This window comes from Schistocerca piceifrons, chromosome X (genome assembly GCF_021461385.2).
Source record: "Schistocerca piceifrons isolate TAMUIC-IGC-003096 chromosome X, iqSchPice1.1, whole genome shotgun sequence".
In the NCBI taxonomy this organism is placed as follows: domain Eukaryota; kingdom Metazoa; phylum Arthropoda; class Insecta; order Orthoptera; family Acrididae; genus Schistocerca; species Schistocerca piceifrons.
In genome coordinates, this window is record NC_060149.1 from 466927933 (window position 1) to 466943317 (window position 15385).

The 15385-nt window shown below is 44.8% G+C and overlaps 1 protein-coding gene across 1 annotated transcript in view; it reads left to right on the top strand.

Moving 5' to 3' along the window:
• LOC124721559 (vesicle-associated membrane protein 2) overlaps window positions 1–15385 on the top strand; it is a 171889-nt gene that overhangs the window by 106499 nt on the left and 50005 nt on the right. The gene's annotated exons all lie outside the window — the stretch shown is intronic.

The following is a 15385-nucleotide window of genomic DNA, read 5'->3' on the forward strand; positions in this document are numbered from 1 at the left end:
TCACTTTCACCTTGTAAGCAAAGTTTGTGTATATGAAAAATCGGTACACTGCCTACCCTCCACCACATATTGGCTTACAGGGAACAGGTACTGCGTAGCTGTGGGATTAAATTCAATTGATGATGAAGATTTGACACTCAGGGAAACGTCTTGGAATCCTAAAATGATGTTGTCTGGTCAGAAATACTCGCGTATTTCAATCCATATTCACGACAGACACGATTACGCTAACATAAAACTTTCACATTCGAATACCAATTATTTCTAAGTGTGAGGCAGGCTCTGAAAAAAATAAATGGCTCTGAGCGCTGCGGCACTTAACTTCTGAGGTCATCAGTCCCCTAGAACTTAGAACTACTTAAACCTAACTAACCTAAGGACAACACACACATTTATGTCCGAGGCAGGATTCGAACCTGCGACCGTAGCGGTCGCTCGGGTGCAAACTGTAGCGCCTACAACCGTTCGGCCACTCCGGTCGGCTGAAAAAAAAAAAATCTGAAATATTTTACAGGGCTATGAATTTGGTGTAGAAATTGATGTCACATCTAAAGTATGTTTGAATTATATTTTACCTCTAGATTTGTTTAAATTTACAGCGGAACGGAAAGGGTGTAAATAAATCCAAAAGCAAGCGTGAGACGACGTATTAGGCAGGCGCTGCTGCTGAACACGTCACTGGAGCAGCGCCGAGAGGCGGTGGTATTCGCTAGGGAGCGCACTGACATTTTCCTCGCTCGCTGCAGACGCGCACTGAAATTGGATTTTTCCGTCGTATTCTCGGGCTGATATTGGCCAGGAGAATGCTCGCTCTGTGACACCGAAACGCCACCGCCATGTGATACGAATTTCATCGACGGGTGTCGTAAATGGGGAGTTAAATCTCAGCGTCTTTCCGATACTCGTTCTCTTTCAAATAAATTGAACATGCTTTCAATGGTTCAAGGTGAGTCCAAGGTGAAAATTCGTCGTCGTATCAATGTAACACTGTGATTTTTACACCAAAAAGACTTCTCCGACATCGTTTCGTATAACGTTGTTCTAATGAGCAAATACAATCCCGAAAGGGTGGTTCTGAAACGTTTGTAAGTTTGTGGCTACCACAGTCTTAATTAGACTAAAATAAAGTTTTTCGGTCACTATTTATTATATACGCTGGAATATAGGGAAATCAAAGGGCACCAAACCTACTGAATAGACAACAATTGTTACTTCAAATCCCTTCACTCTCCTATTGCCAAAGTGCCATAGCATGAAGATACATTTTCTTCAAGACAAATAATTCCTTTTTTCTTCGAAATCCAGGCCTTTCCTTGCGTATTTTTTCATTCAGTTTGTTCAGAATACCTGAGTATCATTTTCATAAACCATAGAGCGTCATAATTTCCATACAACAAAGGCGGCATGGAACAAACATCAAATTGGCATGAAATGTACTATATGTTTGGAAATACAAATGATTAGAATTTCAGAGCATCGTTAGAAAATAGAGTGACAACATCTAGTACGAGGACTATTTTTTTTTCAACACGCGGTCCCTCGCGAAATGGAAACCACAGTGAAAATAAAAAAAAATGTTATATTTGCAATATTTACCTTCATCTTCCCGTTACTTCTCTACATAATCGCCGCTCCGACTTAGTCATTTGTCGTAGCGTTGTACCAACTTTCCAATACCCTCGTCATAGGAGGCAGCCACCTATGATTTCCACCAATTCCCTACGCTGGTCTGCAGTCGTTCTCTGTGATAAAATGCTGTCCTCATAGCGTGCGGTTCATGTGAACGAAGAGATCACTTCAACGCGGAATGGTAGATGGAGTTAGACGCATGGCATATTCCATTTCCGAAATCTTAGGGAATTAAGTATTCCGAGATCCGCAGTGTCAAGAGTGTGTCGAGAATACTAAATTTCAGGCATTACCTGTCATCACGGACAACACAGTGGCCGACGGCCTTCACTTAACGACCGAGAGCAGTGGCATTTGTATAGAGTTGACAGTGCTTCAAATGGTTCAAATGGCTCTGAGCACTATGGGACTTAACATCTGTGGTCATCAGTCCCCTAGAACTTAGAAGTACTTAAACCTAACTAACCTAAGGACATCACACACATCCATGCCCGAGGCAGGATTCGAACCTGCGACCGTAGCAGTCGCGCAGTTCCGGACTGAGCGCCTACTTGACAGTGCTAACAGACAAGCAACACTGCGTGAAATAATCGCAGAAATCACTGTGGGACTAGACGAACCTATCTGTTTGGACAGTACGGCGAAATTTGGCGCTAATGGGGTATGACAGCAGACGACCGACGCGAGTGCCTTTGCCAACAATGCCTCTCCTGGGCTTTGGGCAATATCGGTTGCGCCTTAGACGTCTGGAAAACCATGGCCTGGCCCGATGAATCCCGATTTCAGTTGGTAAGAGCTGAAGGCAGGTTTCGAATGTGGCACAAACCACATGAAGCTAAGGACCCAAGTTGTTGACAAGGCGCTGTGCAATCTAGTAGTGGCTCCATAATGGTGTAAGCTGTGTTTAAATGGAACAGATTGGGTCATGTGGTCGTAATTAACCGGTAATTGACTGGAAATTGTTACTTTCGTCTGCTTGGAGACCATCTGCAGCCATTCATGGACTTCATGTTCCCAAACAGCTGTGTCATGTCAACTCGCCCTCGATTCTTGAGGGTATGTCTAACACGGTAGGAGAAAAAGGCTCACCAACAGCGGGCCACATAACAGCACTGCACACAAGAGTGCAGCACGTCGTCTTTTCAGATACCGGTTGTGCGTGCAGCCTCACGATGGGCGTATTCGTGTTTGGAGTATAAGTGGAGGACGAATTTGCCAGATTGCATCACCGTCCTCGTACAGGACCAGTACCTGACGTGATGGTATAGTGAACCATTGCGTACACAACACGATCATCTCTGGCTTGCATAGACGGTAGTCTGGACAACAGTTTATACATTTCTGACGTGTTACGGCCTATGGCTATGGCCTGTCTTCGAGTTATCCGTGAAGATATGTTTCAACAAGATAACGCAAATCCATACGTTGCTCATGCTGTCCTGAACTACCCCGAGCCAGAATGTGTGCTGTTGTTGCCCTGACCACCACGTTCTCCACTGAAAATATTTGGTCATGTGAGCTGTTCTACGCGCTTCAGTCTGGAACCACGCGACCGCTACGGTCGCAGGTTCGAATCCTGCCTCGGCCATGGATGTGTGTGATGTCCTTAGCTTAGGTAGGTTTAAGTAGTTTTAATTTCTAGCGGACTGATGACCTCAGATGTTAAGTCCCATAGTTTTCAGAGCCATTTGAACCATTTGTTGGTGAGAGGCTGACACGCTATCACTCGCCAGCCACTACGATCGATAAATTCCGACATAGAGTTGAAGTAACATGGAATGACGTACCATTATCTGTTATCCAAGGTCAGCTCGTCGCTACGTCCAGCTGGGTTAGAGCCATTTTTGCTGCCAGAAATGACAGCTCCGTGTACTGTACTGCTTAACAAAACAAGTGAAGCACCCAGAAGACATGGTCGAAAGTCAGTGTTACTTTTAAATTAGTATAGAGTTGTAATTCTCTGTGACAGATATACTGAGGTGACAAAAGTCATGGAATACCTCCTAATATCGTGTCGGGGCTCCTTTTTCCCCGGCACAGTGCAGTAACTCGTCGTGGCATATACTGAACAAGTCGTAGGAAGTCCTCTGCAGAATTATTGACCCATGCTGACTCTATTGCGGAAGTGTTGTCGGTGCAGGATGTTGTGCACAAACTGAGCTGTCGATTATGTCCCATAAATGTTTCATAGGATTAATATCAGGCGATGTGGGTCGCCAAATAATTCACTCGAATTGTCCAAAATGTCCAATCGCGAACAATTGTGGCCCGGTGACATGGCGTCATCCATAAAAATTGAATCGTTGTTTGGTAACATGAAGTCCTTGAATGGCTGCAAATGGTCTCCAATAGTCGAACATAACCATTTCTACTCAATGATCGGGTCAGGTGACCCGAGACCCAGTCCATTCCACGCAAATACAGCCCGAACCATTATAGAGAGACCACCAGCTTGCACATTGCCTTGTTGACAACTTGGGTCCATCCATGGGTTCGTCGGGTCTGAGTCACACTGTAATCCTGTCATTATCTCTTACCAATTGAAATCGGGAGTCAAATGTTTTCGGGTTTCCAGCTGAGTTAGTGACTGAATTTCTGGGCACTGATCTACGGTAGTGTTCTTCAGGTACTGCGAACGGTGGCACTACGTATGCCTGTGTCGTGGACTCCGACGACAATGACGTAGAAACTTTTATTCGCTGGGCTGTAGATTTAACTTAAATCAACAGATGTACATGTGATGTCTACGAGTTTTCCAGGTATGACTGAGAAACAGTGTGTTCTCACGTGTCTATCAGGGCTGACGGTTCCGTTTTTATCTGGTTAAAGTTCACGAAGAGAATGCGGAGAACACCACTGTTGCAGCGCTTAAAAAATGTTACGACCTACACATGTAACTGATGAACGTTTGCGTGGATTCCAGTTCTAGGATTCCTGCTGTACACTAGCTTGGAAGAAGCATAGGTTTAAATTACTCGCTTTATTTCAGATACAAATTTGTTTATAACTTCAACATACTTTCACACATTTGATTTTCGAATTGGTTCCGTTCTTGGAGTGGAACCTTTCAAGGTCTTTAAAGCCAAGATACTTGCGAACGCTGAGAGTTTTGAGCTGATGATCCATTGCGCCTGAGGTTAGCTCCATAGTTTAGAGAAAAACATCGTAACTGAGGAAGTGTGTAAGAAAGTTGGCTGAATGGAAGAGTGTTGTGGACTAGGTTTGACGGTGCGTAGCATGGGAACGCAGCTGTCGGACAGAGGGAGTCAATGTGGCAGGTTATTGAGCGGCTGTCCTGCTGTGGACGCAGCGCTCAGGATCCGCCTCGCCCCTTCCTTTCATTAAGCCCGCGATCGAAGAACAAAGCCGCCATTCTGGATGGAGAACGCTGAATTGAATTTCTAGAGCTCTGTCGCCTGTTAGAATTCGAGTCTTCACCCTTAAATTCCGTCATTTAGCAGCCTTGCCGGTGCCGCTCTAAGCCGCGTTTTTATGTACATCCTGTCCTGACAAAAGCTTTACTTTGTTCTTTATACTTTGTATGTTCACGGATTTTACTCTGGTGCTTCCATTCTCGAGGGAAGCGTTAACTATTCGCCAATTCTATATATGGAACTGGAATTGCATCAGAGATGTGTGGACTACACAGTGTTGAGTGTGACTTCCAAATTTTACAGAATATGTTAGCATAAGTGAGTTTAAACATAGGACTCAGAGCTGACTAAAACCGTGCTCCTTGATGTGGTGACGCAGATCCGGGGTCTGTGTTCCGCAGCCATTCACTAACAGGACGAAAACAGCAAATTATTGCCTATGGAGAGACATGACAAAATGTATAGCTAGTCTGGCACATTTTTCACCTCTGAGCACTGAACGCACTGTTGAGGCAGATATGGCGCAGCTGTTGAAAAGTTGGACACTACCTGACAAAGTCAACATTAGTTCCAGCCATAGCTGGAAAAAATCAGTCTCGTTCCACTTCAAAGCAATGCATATTGTTACCATAAAAGACGAGCAAGGAAGTGATGGCTTGAAATGTGTCTGCGGCCAGGCAAGACAGCTTCCGATACCCAAAATTTTAAGGAGAAAAGGGTGATAGTGGCAAAGGGAATGTGGCGGAACGTGCTTGCACATTAAGACTCAATAAGTGGATGATTTGTATATTGCGGAAGATGGAACGCGATGATGAGGGGATGAGATTCGAGTATCTACCCTACATAGAAATCAGCAACATGCTCTCAGTAAGTGTGCATAAATGTGTTATTAGGCAGCGATTTCTTTGATAATGTGAAATATATGAAGATGTACAAACTCTGTCAAACCTTCACAACTTTGTCGTACAAAAGTAGGCCTCAAGATTAGTAAAGAGAATTTCAGAAAAAATATTGTATCTGTATGACAAAGAATTCAGTTTTATGAAGTTAAATAAACGCAACGAAGTGAAACGAACGCATCAATGGAGATGAAATAAATAAAGGTGCAGTTACATGAAATGGTATCATTCGAAAACTTTAAATTACTCTAAACCTGCCATATAATTAATATGTCCACTCAAATCAAAATTGGTTTGTAAATGCTTAAGGCGACTTGTCATGATAGCAGTAGATCCGAGGTCGAGACTTGGATTGACAAAAGTTTTAATCTGCCAGGGAATATTCATTACTTTCATTGATTTTATCCGTGTTGATCCAGTCACTTAGTTTCAATTCATTTATTTCAGTTCATATATCCCTTGTAGCAGGCTAAGCACGGTCGTCCACCGAATACGTTCCCCCGTTGCTAAACCTCCGGTAGTAGTATTCAACAACTATAGATGGGAACATTAGCGGCAGTGGAAGTTTGGGCCAGGCGTGGAGGCGCGTTCAGTCAGCCCTATGAGTCGGTTCTGTCGCAGTTACGGAAGAGTAATGACGATTTGCTTCCGTCTCACTCATGTCTAGCGCTGACAACTGTTCACAAGTTCCGTGAGTACCGCATAAGAAGTAAACAGTCATTGCGTTCACAATGGACTCCAAATTCTTGTGTTTGTAGGCCGCTGGTTGGTCATGGAAACACTCCAACAGCAACTTGTGCCCAGATTGTGACGCGACCTTGTAACAAGGCTAACTTCTTCCATTCAAATCCATAATCTAGGAAGGTAACAGGTAGTACCATAGTGCTCGGTTGAAGACGTGTCCGTGTATATAATCTACACCTTGAGGTAAACGCGGCTGCAATAGTACAAGTTTTAGTACCCTATGGGACCGTTCTCCAAATAAGTAACGTAAAGTGGTCTATTTAAAGACATTTTAACGTTGAGAATGGATGCCTGATAAAGTATTTAATACATGTATAATGGTACAGGGCCTTGAGTCCCTCATAATCTGTGGTGGATAACTACCATCAGGGGGAGATGCGGCTCCGCCGATTTAAAAGTAAATTGCTCCAGCGGTAAAATTATCGGGAAAGAGAATGACACATCACTCTCAGTAGACAGTAAACCTAAAGAAAAAAAAAACATATAGCGAAATACAAAAAAATACGAGTAATCGATAACGGCCAGAATGCACTTACGCTAAATACGGAGCGAACAGCAACGTCCAAAACACTTAAGAACCCTGTCATAGCTAAGCGTGGTGAAGAAGTGAATGCAAAATATCTAAATGTGTGCGCTCATCATTATCCGCCGTAGTTGCAGAGATATAGCATCACAAGTCGCACATAGAAAATGTGAACAACACTAATAAACATATAAATATATATATCAAGCAGAGAGGAGACCATGGAAAGGCCTACTCGTACGCCGAGAAAGTAGTGTAAACTTCAGCTATAGGAAAAGCAATTTCCACTAGCAGGAACGGGCGCTTAGACATTCAAAGTCACAACGATAAAAACGAGACAAGATATGGAAAGAGAAGCTCATAGAAATAAAAACATAACACAAAATCAGATAAAACGCCCAACACGAGTACAGAGTAGGGCAGAACTAAAATCAATAGAAATAAAAAAGGCATAAACCAAAGAAATAATTTAAAACCAGGGGAAAATGGAAGAACCAGTAGAGAAAAATTTACTACTGACAACACTAATAGCAAGCAATGACTAAGAAACAGCTCCTGTGAGAAAGACAACGCAAAAGACCAGAAAGCAGCACCCACATACCCAAGACAAGAACACAGCTTGTTCAGATAAAACGGACGTGTAATGACTTAATGCAAGTATATCAGTTAGCTACAATAAATGTAAACATAAAAAATTCAGATATGTTGAATAAGAAAGACCGCAGCGACTGTCAAAAATCATTATTCAAAGATACGACCGGTTTCGCAAACTATATTTGCATAAGGAGGTGTTTACAGTCAGTTCATAGAAGCGATTTGTTTAAAAGCGGAAAAAGCACATTCCCAACATTTTCATCAAGGTTTTTAAAATTTATAACTCGTCCATCAACAGAAAATCGGGACCAAGGCCATCCCGAAACCCTCCACGTTGACAGCCTGGGGAAGAAGCGTTGCTTATTTGCCAGTATTAAACTAACCGTAAGCTGTAGCGTGGCGCATACATGGCTTTCCGCGTAGGCCACGCTACAGCTTACGGTTAATTTAACCCTAGAACACTAAAGAAGGGAAAACGTATATTATCATCACCAACCTACATAGGAAGAAAAGGTCATCGTAATAAAAGAAGAGAAACCAGAGCTCGTACAGAAAAATTTAAATGTTCATTTTCCCTACGCACTGTTAGAGAGTGAAACGCTAGAGAAAAAGTGTCTACCTGGCTTTACTTAGTATTGTGGTGTAGCAACCTTCCTATAGACAACAGAAGCGTCTGCAAAAAATAGGACCAACTTCATGCGATTATTTCCTCCTAAGAAAACTAAATATCTAAATTTCCATAAGAATTTCGGGTGTAGGTCTAATTTTATTCACCTGCGTTGCAGTTAAGAGTAGTTTAGCCATCTAAGACTCTGCTCCGAAATATGCTTCAGCAGTGGTTAACTATTTAGTGACCGTAAACTTAGTCCAATTAAGGAGATAATCTTACATAATATTCTCAGCACTATAAACTGTATGTGCAAAAGACCAATGAAGAGTTGCTAACAAGTAAAAAATCATCACAGCTGCGTGATATAAATCAGTCTTCATTTTTCACGTTGATGCTGGCCGGAGTGGCCGAGCGGTTCTAGGCGCTTCAGTCTGGAACCGCGCGACCGCTACGGTCGCAGGTTCGAATCCTGCCTCGGGCATGAATGTGTGTGATGTCCTTAGGTTAATTAGGTTTAAGCAGTTCTAAGTTATAGGGGACTGATGACCTCTGCTGTTAAGTCCCATGGTGCTCAGAGCCATTTTTTGCACGTTGATTTGTCTTGTACTCTATGGTGACTAGTCATTGGATAGCTAGATGCACATATACTGATGGCGGTAGTGTTGCGAACACAAGGTATAAAAGGGGAGTGCATTGGTGGAGCTGTCATTTGTGGGGTTCAAATGGCTCTGAGCACTATGGGACTTAACTTCTGAGGTCATCAGTCACCTAGAACTTAGAACTACTTAAACCTAACTAACCTAAGGACATCACACACATCCATGCCCGAGGCAGGATTCGAACCTGCGACCGTAGCGGTCGCGCGGTTCCAAACTGTAGCGCCTAGAACCACTCGGCCACTCCGGCCGGCTGTGATTTGTTCTCAGGACAAGTTTCCCTATAGACAGTGCGCCGAAGTCCCGTACTCCACGACTGTCATTTGTGCTCAGATGATTCATGTGAAATGGTTTCCTACGTGATTATGGCCGCACGATGGAAATTAACCGACTTTCAACACGGAATGGCAGATGGAGTTAGACGCATAGCATATTCCATTTCCGAAATCTTACGGAATTAAGTATTCCGAGATCTGCAGTGTCAAGAGTGTGTCGAGGATACTAAATTTCAGGCATTACCTGTCACCACGGACAACACAGTGGCCGACGGCCTTCACTTAACGACCGAGAGCAGTGACATTTGTATAGAGTTGACAGTGCTAACAGACAAGCAACACTGCGTGAAATAATCGCAGAAATCAATGTGGGACGAGACGAACGTATCTGTTTGAACAGTGCTGCGAAATTTGGCGTTAATGGGGTATGACAGCAGACGACCGACGTGAGTGCCTTTGCCAACAACGCCTCTCCTGGGCTCTGGGCTATATCGGTTGCGCCCTAGAAGTCTGGAAAACCATGGCCTGGCCCGATGAATCCCAATTTCAGTTGGTAAGAGCTGATGACAGGGTTCGAATGTGGCACAGACCACATGAAGCCATGGACCCAAGTTGTTGACAAGGCGCTGTGCAATCTAGTAGTGGCTCCATAATGGTGTAAGCTGTGTTTAAATGGAACAGATTGGGTCCTGTGGTCGTAATTAACCGGTCATTGACTGGAAATTGTTACGTTCGTCTGCTTGGAGACCATCTGCAGCCATTCATGGACTTCATGTTCCCAAACAGCTGTGTCATGTTACTGGGCCACAATTGTTCATGATTGATCTGAAGAACATTTTGGACAATTCAAGCGAATGATTTGCAAACCCAGATCGCCCGACATGTCCCCCTTCGAACATTTATGGGACGTAATTGAGAGGTCAGTTCGTGTAAAACATCTTGTACTGGCAACACTTTCGCAGTTATGGACGGATATGCGGGCAGCATGACTCGATGTATCTGAAGGGGACTTCCAACGACTTGTTGAGTTTATGTTACGTCGAGTTACTGCATTACGGCAAGCGGAAGGAGGTCCGACATGTTATTACGAGATATCCCATGACTTTTGTCACCTTCGTGTAGATTATTGTCGAACTGTATTTGCTAAAATTTCATAAATCTGCTATACTCAGTTCGTGAATGAGCAATATCTTACTCATGCTGATGGCATAGAGAACATCATGCTGATGAGATCGTCGTCAGTCGGTTTGTCGTGTCCCGTTGGTGCTACGGATAAAGAAGCAGCGACGGCGCTTTGGATATTGAAAAGGGTGATCAAAAAATTTCCGTTCGGAGGCCGTACTGCCAGAATCAGTATGTCGATTAGGCAAAGAGGCTGTGAGTATTGGTGCAATCATCACACCGACGCACCAGGTTGAAGGTACCCGTTTGGTAAAACAAATTTGCATTGGCAGAGATCAGTAGTGGAGGGCGGGTGCTCGAATGCCCCCCACTTGTCCGCAGTGGATGAGGCTGGCCTCCCAGATCGACAGGCGTCTTGTCTCGCACCGCGACCATCACGGAACTTGGCGCACCCTTCCAGAACGGGGAAGTTCGACAGACATGCTGCCCCATACACATTCTTCACGTTCCGATGGATATCTACCAGTGTTTGACCTTCGGCAGCCAAGAAAAGAATAACAGCACGTTGGTCCTGTTTGGACACTATTCGTAATGACGTGGCCATAGTCCACGTTTCCGCATTTACCGCAAACATGTCTGAAAGACACGAATGCCACACTAATCCCTAGCCTACATGTCGTTGCTTATATGCGTCACGCTGTGCTGCATGTACGCTGCAACGCCCTAGACAGTAACTTTTTGATCGTCCCTTATAAGAGTGTGGTTACGCCACTACTGCAGTTGTTATCTTTCCGTGGTGTAATCCACCTAGAAGGTGTCGAGCCTTCTCTATTGCCACAATGTTCTTCTGAGTCTATCTCGTCAACACGCATTCTGTTGCACGACAATCAACTGTCTGTGTGATCTGTCGGTATGATGCTCTTATCTTCGTTTTGCCAATGATTCAATTTTTCTCACAGTCTGAAATATGGCGATAAGCTGTATGTGCACAGCCTCTGCGGATACTGTGCTGCAATCTTCATCTGAAAAGTTTCAGTAACATTAGACACATCCAGCAGTCATCATGTACTCTCAACATACTCCATCTGCAGATACTGCTTCTTTTCTATACTGAAAATACTGGAAATAAACGCACATAAGGATTAAATTTTAATCAAAATATCCCACAGCCATGTAAATACTGGAGTATAAGTTTGGTGGCGTTCGATAAAGACGTTCATTGTGTAGAGCTTCTTATTTCTGTCAATGCACGTTTTGATCGAATCTGTTGCTGAAACAAGCGCTCTACGTTTGCATTCGGACCGTTATTACCATTTAAACGTTACTGAAACGAGAAAGTTTGATCTCTTAAAAGTACTGCATATTTTACAGCGGATGAAAACGCCATGCGAAATTATCTATTCGTAGTACAGCATAGATATTGAACACCCGGAAAGTATGTTGTTTAATCATAGTGTAGTATGGACATTGGCATGGTGATTTTCCTGGTGGATAGGTACTTTAAACTCGGTGGTCACATTAGCGCTGTTTCAGAAGAGTGTACTGTAGCAGAAGTTTCCCGTCCTTCTGTAAGAATTGTCGAACTAGATTTCCATTTTATTAAATTTCCACTAAGTTCTGTTTGGTTCCGATGAAATTTGAATGAACTTCTACAGTTACACAGGATGATTTGGATCCATGGATGCAAATTGTGGAGTTCGATCCCTGAATGGATAAAGAACAAATGAGTTGCAGTGGATATACACTCCTGGAAATTGAAATAAGAACACCGTGAATTCATTGTCCCAGGAAGGGGAAACTTTATTGACACATTCCTGGGGTCAGATACATCACATGATCACACTGACAGAACCACAGGCACATAGACACAGGCAACAGAGCATGCACAATGTCGGCACTAGTACAGTGTATATCCACCTTTCGCAGCAATGCAGGCTGCTATTCTCCCATGGAGACGATCGTAGAGATGCTGGATGTAGTCCTGTGGAACGGCTTGCCATGCCATTTCCACCTGGCGCCTCAGTTGGACCAGCGTTCGTGCTGGACGTGCAGACCGCGTGAGACGACGCTTCATCCAGTCCCAAACATGCTCAATGGGGGACAGATCCGGAGATCTTGCTGGCCAGGGTAGTTGACTTACACCTTCTAGAGCACGTTGGGTGGCACGGGATACATGCGGACGTGCATTGTCCTGTTGGAACAGCAAGTTCCCTTGCCGGTCTAGGAATGGTAGAACGATGGGTTCGATGACGGTTTTGATGTACCGTGCACTATTCAGTGTCCCCTCGACGATCACCAGTGGTGTACGGCCAGTGAAGGAGATCGCTCCCCACACCATGATGCCGGGTGTTGGCCCTGTGTGCCTCGGTCGTATGCAGTCCTGATTGTGGCGCTCACCTGCACGGCGCCAAACACGCATACGACCATAATTGGCACCAAGGCAGAAGCGACTCTCATCGCTGAAGACGACACGTCTCCATTCGTCCCTCCATTCACGCCTGTCGCGACACCACTGGAGGCGGGCTGCACGATGTTGGGGCGTGAGCGGAAGACGGCCTAACGGTGTGCGGGACCGTAGCCCAGCTTCATGGAGACGGTTGCGAATGGTCCTCGCCGATACCCCAGGAGCAACAGTGTCCCTAATTTGCTGGGAAGTGGCGGCACTGCATAGGATCCTACGGTCTTGGCGTGCATCCGTGCGTCGCTGCGGTCCGGTCCCAGGTCGACGGACACGTGCACCTTCCGCCGACCACTGGCGACAACATCGATGTACTGTGGAGACCTCACGCCCCACGTGTTGAGCAATTCGGCGGTACGTCCACCCGGCCTCCCGCATGCCCACTATACGCCCTCGCTCAAAGTCCGTCAACTGCACATACGGTTCACGTCCACGCTGTCGCGGCATGCTACCAGTGTTAAAGACTGCGATGGAGCTCCATATGCCACGGCAAACTGGCTGACACTGACGGCGGCGGTGCACAAATGCTGCGCAGCTAGCGCCATTCGACGGCCAACACCGCGGTTCCTGGTGTGTCCGCTGTGCCGTGGGTGTGATCATTGCTTGTACAGCCCTCTCGCAGTGTCCAGAGCAAGTATGGTGGGTCTGACACACCGGTGTCAATGTATTCTTTTTTCCATTTCCAGGAGTGTATTTCCAGAAACGCAAGGTTCCCATGGCTGAGTCTATTTCCTTTAAAGGGCCAGTACATTTAATGGACTAACCACTTATTTTCCTACTATATGTCGGGTACGCTGAATCCCTGTGGGATGGTGGCCATGAATCACCAGTACCGGTTCAGCCCGCGTGTGTAGGCAGTGATTGCTGGCTGCGGCCTCGTGGGAGTGGTCGTTCTGCCACGACGCTTTACAGGCAAGACGTGCGGTGACTGCACTGCACTGCAGGACACTGCCTTTGGCGTTATGAAGCGTCGATGGCTTAATATGGTGGTTCTCAGCCGCCAACCACCATACTGCGAAGTCATCTCGAGCAGGTTTGATGCTCGATGGATCGGACATGGCAGTCCAGTCACATGATCTTCTCGGTGGCAGGACTTCAGCCATTTAGACTCTCAGCCATGAAAGATCTTCCTACATGTACAGATACTAGAATTGCTCATACTGTCTGTGATATGATTTGTATACAGGTTAGCACATTTGAGCCAGTGCGACGTTTACATAATAAATACCTGTAGTCCCATACGGGGCAGTTCTATCACTACCATTAGGCCACATAAGAAGGATGTCACCTACTCGTAACCTGCTTACAGGGTGTTGCATGGATAAATAAAACGGCTTCCAATGTAGAGATAATAAACGGGGTGGTCAGAAACAGTCCGAAAATCTTGTAAGGATGTTACAGGGTAGATTGTGCTGAGAGATAGTTGTTAAGAAAAAAATTCGATATGCTGCGCCGTTTCCAAGTTAATTAGCACTGAAGTTAGCCAATCAGGCCGTTGCGCCCGCTAATTCAAACGTCCCGCGTGATACAATTAGTGTCAGTTGTTCTCATCATGGATGGGCAACCGGCAGCCCAATGACTGGGTCTGGCCAGCGATCGATTTCAATCCGGCACGTGGAAGAAATTCGTGGGAGAGAGAGAGAGAGACAGAGAGAGAGAGAGAGAGAGAGAGAGAGAGATAGGCGCTCACATTGTACTCCTCTGTGACGAATTTTCGGATATTTGCCCTTCTCTTGTTCGCATTATTCTAGTTTGGCTTCTGTGCAATACAGCCGATATATGCAGACTTCAAGCGATTTAGACATTAAAACTTTTTAAAATGGAAGAAGAAATGATGACTTAATTTATTTAGTGTTACAGAAACAATCCATGCGTATGCGATCAGTCACCAAAAGTATTTATGGACAAATATTTAAAAAATGCTCGTGGATATTAACACACTAAATTTTAGACACCCTAATGACCTGTCTGGGACAAAAAATCGCAAATGTACTCCTAACACCTTATCGATTTTGATTACCTGTCTCATTGCCTTATTTTATTCTTCTATTCTTTCTCGCATTAAGATTAGTAAATAATCCTTATCCAAAAAATGGTTCAAATGGCACTGAGCACTATGGGACTTAACTTCTGAGGTCATCAGTCCCCTAGAACTTAGAACTACTTAAACCTAAGTAACCTAAGGACATCACACACATCCATGCCCGAGGCAGGATTCGGATCTGCAACCGTAGCGGTGCGCGTTTCCAGACTGTAGCGCCTAGAACCGCTCGGTCAGCCTGGCCTGCAATCCTTATCCATTGTGGATATATTAGGCCACTGCACTTGTTGAAACTGAATGCAATTTGTAATGAATTAGCTGCAACCAACTGCCTTTATGAGCATTTATTTTTTCATGATGACATTTCAAGATGCCCAGCAACCTAGCTTCATATGTTTACATTTATTTAGATATTGTGAACATCACTTTTTTACTAACGGCGTTGGAGAACTGTGCAACG